Source organism: Equus quagga, chromosome 2 (assembly GCF_021613505.1).
Source record: "Equus quagga isolate Etosha38 chromosome 2, UCLA_HA_Equagga_1.0, whole genome shotgun sequence".
NCBI lineage: Eukaryota > Metazoa > Chordata > Mammalia > Perissodactyla > Equidae > Equus > Equus quagga.
In genome coordinates this window covers 40,556,655-40,562,654 of record NC_060268.1, presented here as the reverse complement: position 1 = coordinate 40,562,654, position 6,000 = coordinate 40,556,655, and positions in this window count along the sequence as shown.

Here is a 6,000-nt window from a genome sequence, read left to right as displayed (position 1 = left end):
CTGCCCTGCTGGATTGCATGGTCTTATCAACCAAAATATCCAAAAGGAGCTGCATGCAGCTCAGATTCCCATCCTGTACTCAGTTCTGCCTATAAAGCGTTCTTTACACAGACAGAGGCGTGTTGGATTACAGGATTGCTGTGTCAGAGGCTTATCCTTGGCTTTGGGGGAAAATACTACGATCATAATGCATACCAGCAGCCATAGGGTCACCTCTTAGCATGAACAGCTGGTTTATTTGCAAAAGCATTGAGTAAAATAACCTCTTAAAAAAGCACTGAGTAAAGTAATCCCTAAAAAGGTTGAGTGGGGAAGAAGTCTGCATTTATTACTATGTCTGGCACAGAGGAGGCCCACAATGAATATTCATTGAATAATTTTCTTAATTATTATTTTTTCACATTAAGTAATAGGAAGAGCAAAGGCACTGAGTTTACTTTTCCCTTTCAGAGCATTGCAAAGACAATGAAGAAATTTCCCCTTTTGCCTTCTTCACGCTCCACATTCTTCTATTTAACAAAGTGATTCCCAAAAGAGAAAAAGAAATATTTATGGATAACATTTTGCCTTATCCATTCCATTAGTCTGTGAGATGGAAGTTATCAGAGGTCTGTGGCCTCTGATATCACCTTTTCCTTTAGTCTGAACAAAGCTACCTCTTTATACAGAGATCTCTAGGATTTTATTGTGGTGGTGAATGCGATGATGGTAAAGAGAATCTAAATCTAAATGTATAACTTAGTTTTGAGGCCATGCCTGTGTGTGAATTAAATTTTGCATCTTTTTTTCAAGGTGTTCATAGAATAGAGTTGTTTTCCTTCAGGGAATGCATGGGTTGAAGAAATATTATTCCTTTACACTATAACAAAATCACAAATACTTTTTCTCTTCCTTCTCATCAGTTCTTTCTTGAAGATCCATCATAATACACCCTAACTTCCCTTTCTAACATTACCTCCTACAAATACCTCACATTAACCCTTTCGTTCAGTCAATCTGAGTCATTTGTCTTTCCCTCATCATTCTTGTGCTTCCTGTTCAGGCTGTCTCTTTTTCTTTGAATGTTTTGTTACCCTTAATTCTCATCTAGGGATTTATTTACCTTTACCTTTATGATTTACTTTATTTGTGGAATAAGGTTCCATCTCATTCCACAATGGATTTAAGGAGTGTGACCTAACTCAAACACAGCTGCTTCTCTGAAATTGACTTCCCCCTTACCAACTGTGTGAACTTGGGCAAGTTGCTTATCCTCTCTGTGCTTTAGTTTCCTCATCTGTGAAATTATAATAATAACACCTCACCTTATAGGCTTATTTTGAGAATTAAATGGGACAAGTTCTTGAATATGCTTAGAACAATGCCTAGAATTCATTTATTTAGTCATTTGTTCATTCAGTAACATTTACTGTGTGCCAGAAAATGGAATACAAAAATCTCTGCTCTTGGTGGAGCTTACATTCTAGTGGGGGAGACAGATAACGACGAGGTAAATTATATAGTATGTCAAAAAATGATTACTGCTTTATGGCAAAAAAGAAAAGAATAGGGTAAAGATGATTGAGACTGCTGATGGGGAGTGTAGTGATGGGGAAGAATGGTGAAGGGGCAGGAAGGGTTGCAATTTTAAACAGGCTGGTCAGGGTAGGCCTTATTGTGAAGATGTGACTTGAACAGACTTAAAGGAAGTAAAGGAATTAGCCATTTGAATATCTGGCAGAGGAGTCTTGTAGCAGAGAGGATAGCCAGTACAAAGTTCCTAAGGTAGCTGTATGCCTGGTACATTCGAGGAGTAGTTGGAGCCCATTGTAGCTGGAGCAAAGGAGTGAGAGAAAGAGAATAGGAGATGAGGTCAGAGAGGTAATAGGAGCCAGATCACATAGGGCCTTATGGCATTGTTAGGACTTTGGTTTTTACTCTGAATGAAATGGGGAACACATGCAGGCTTTTGAACAGAGAAATGATATGGTTTGATTAACATATGATGGTTTGATTTAGATTTTTACAGGATCACTTTGGCTGCTGTGGTGAGACAGACTGTAGAGGTTGTAAGGATTAAAGTGGGAAGCCGGTCAGGGAACTTGCAGTAATCTAGGTGAGCAATGATAGAGATCAGAGGGATGTCAGTGGAGGTGGTGAGAATCGGTGGGATTCTAGGCACACAGTATTTTAAAGGTAGAGCCAACCTGATTTCCTGCCTCATCAAATGAGGAATGAGAGAGAAAGAGAGTAAATAATGACTCTGAAAATAAACCAAAAACTTGAAAAGAATAAAAGTTACCTATGGGATGAGAGAAGAAACAAATTGTAAGGCAGCCAGGGATGGAAGGTAGACTTTTTTGAATCTATCTTATTTTGTAAATTTGACTTTGGAATCATAGAAATATTTTACATAAGTGTAAAACAAATCCAATCAAAATGACCAATCTGAAAACTGACTTGATGCAGAATATATTTTTAAAAATCTCCCACAAATCAATAGAAAAAGACAATCCAATTACAAAGTGGACAAACAATTTGAATTGATTTTCACAAGAGAAGATATACAACTGGCCAGTAAGTAGGTGAAAAAGGTTCAACATCATTATTCCTAGGGAAATGCAAATTAAAACCACAGTGTAATGTCACATCATCCAGAAAATGGCAAAAATTAGGAGACCAATAACACCAAATGTTAGCAAGGATGGGAACAAATAGAACTCGCATATACTGCTAATAGTAGTGTAAAATATTATGACTACTTTAGAAAAGTATTTGGAAGTTTCTTACAAAATTAAACAAATATATACCCTACAACCTAGCAATTCCATTCCTAGGCATTTGCCCAAGAGAAATGAAAACATGTATGTCCACAGAAAGACCTGCGATGGCTGTTTGTGGCAACTTTATTCATAATAGCCAAAAACTGGAAACAACCCAAATGTCCATCAACAGGAGAATGGATAAACAAATTGTGGTAACTTCATGCAATAGAATATTATCAGTAATAAAAAGAAACTACAGATGTATACAATGTAGATGAAAAGTAAAAAACATTATGCTGAACAAAAGAAACAAAACACAAAAGAATACTGTGTTAGTTGGTCTCCTGAGAAGTAGTTGCCAAGACATGATTAGATGTGCAAGAGATTTATTGGGGGAGCATATTGGTTGCTTTGAAACAAATTATTCCAAAATTTAGCAGTTTAAACTGACTAATACTTATTATCTCAGATAGGTTCTAAGGATCTGAAATCCAGGAGCAAATTAGCTGAGTGGTTTTGGCTTAAGGTTTCTCATAAGGTTGCAGTCAATTTATTGCTTGGGGTTACAATAATCTGAAGGCCTGACTGAGGCTGGATGATTTACTTCCAAGATGGCTCACTCACATGGCTATTGGCAGGAAGCCTCAGCTCCTCCCTATGTAGGCCTCTCCATAGGTCTACTTGAGTATCCACATGATATGGCAGCTGGGTTCTCCTAGGGCAAGTGAACCAAGAAGGAGTAAGGAGGGATCCACAATGCCTTTTTATGAGATAGTATTGGACATTAGACATCCTCACTTCTATCTTATTCTGTTTATTAGAAACAAGTCACTAAGTCTAGTCTACTCTCAAAAGGAGGGAAATTGGCTCTACTTTTTGAAGGAAGTGTCAATGAATTTTTGGATATATTTTAAACCAGCACAGGGAGGGATCAGGGGAAGGCAGAGAGCACCTTCACACCAAGAAACAGGTCTGGCATCTGTGGAAGGAGAGAGAAGGAATGAGGATTGGAAAGGAAGAGTTTTGTCCTACAGTATGGTTCCAAGAAAGGTTTGACCACACTGATAAAGAGTCTTCAAGTCAAAGGCAGCTGTTGGAGGAATCTTGTGTATCACAGGATTGGGCCTGCCTTTGTAGCCCTGTCATGCTCTGGCATTGTCTGGGGATCAGCCCATGGGAAGTGTGGCTTTGGTGCTAATGTGGGGGTAGTTCCAGAGTGGCAGCAGGTGGGGTCATCAGTCAGTTATGCTCTCTGCAAGCATATTTCAGTGGTGCATTTTTACGGTCACCACAAGTACATACTGCATGAATAAGTTTAGATGAAATTCTAGAATGTGAAAAACTTATATACAGTGATAGAAAGCAAATAATTGGTTGCTTGGGGCTGGGGAGGGGATGGGAATTGATTGCAAAGGGGGAGAAGGGAACTTTTTGGGATGATGAAAATGTTCTATACTTGATTGTAGTGGTGGCTACACACATGTATCCATTTGTTGAACTCATCAAACTCTACACTTAAAATGAGCACATTTTATTGTACATGAATGATATGTATGGTTTACTGAAAAACACAATGAAATACTATTTCGCACTGACAATACCAAATGTTAGTGAGGATGTGCAGCACCTGAAACTCATATGTTGTTAGTGGGAGGATAAAATTATACAGTCATTTTGGAAAACTGTTTGGCAGTTCCTTATTAACTTAAACAAATACCTATTCTAAGACCTAGCAGTTCCATTCCTGGATATCAACCCAAGAGAAGTGAAAATGTATGTTCACAAAAAGACTTGTTTATGAATGTTCATAGCAGCTTTATTTATAATGATCCAAAACAACCCAAATATCCATCAGTAGGAGAACTGATAAACAAATTGTGGAACATGTATATGATAGACTACTACTGAGCAATAAAAAAGAGTGAACTACTGATGCATGCAACAACATGGATGAATCTCAAAAAGGTTGTGCTGAGCAAAAGAAGAAGAATACAAAAGACTGCATACTGTATGATTCCATTTATATAAAACTGTTGAACAACAAAACTAATCTATAGTGATGGAAATTAGAACATGGTTGCCATGAAAAACTCTCTGGAGTGATGACAATGTTTTATATCTTGCTTGGTATATAGGTTTCACAGATGTATAGATTTGTCAAAACTCATCAAATTATACAACTAAGAGCTGTGCATTTCACTGTATTTGAATTTTACCTCAATAAAAAAATAAAAATAAAGCAGCCACTAAAAACTAAAAACAAAATGAAATAAATTAACTGTATGAAAGTGGTAGAAGAATTATTTCAAATGACTTTAAAATATAGTAATTCGTACTTTTTTTCAAAAAATTTTTATAGTAGCAAAATATACATAAAATTTACCATTTTAACCATTTTTAACTCAACAGTTCAGTGATATTAACTACATTAATAATGTTCTACAACCATCACCACCATTCATCTCCATATTTCTTTTCATCTAGTAAAACTGAAACTCTATACTCATTAGACAATAGCTCCCAATTCCCCCCTCTCCCCAGGCCCTTGTAACCCCCATTCTGCTTTCTGTCTCTATGATTTTGACTACTCTAAGTACCTCATAGAGGTGGAATCACTCAGTGTTTATCTTTTTGTGACTGGCTTATTTCACTTAGCATAATGTCCTTAAGATTCGTCTATGTTATAGCATGTGTCTTAACTGTACATTTTTAATGGGATCTACCCTAAGGATAAAAATCAACTGCAAAGAAATATTAAACTGTTTTCATTAGTCATCTCATTAGTAATAATACTGGTATTTTTTTCTGAAATGATTATGTATAATAGAATAAAGTAAATAAATAAATTATGTTAATGTTATCAGGAACCAAGATGTTGATCATAAGAGAAAGAGATACAAATATAATATCAAGAAAGTTGTGTCGAATCCCTAAAATCCTAAAATTTAATTGGAAAAAGCGAAACAATGACCAATCTAGTAGTAATAAGCATTCCAACCATCCAAACTGTGGTCTTTCATTGCCGTTTACTGCTAAAATGAAGCAAGACTTCTCAGTCTTGAAAGATCTGATTCCAGATCTGGGGCAGGAAATAAACAACCCTAGAACATCTTGTTATAACAGAAAGCAAGGAAGCTATCAAAGACTACTGAGTGGAATCATGTCAAAAGTTCTGGAGCTAATCTGAAGGGACTTCTATAGTCCAAAGATGGGAAAATATGCATTTTAAAATTAACAATAAATGCAGTGGATTGAA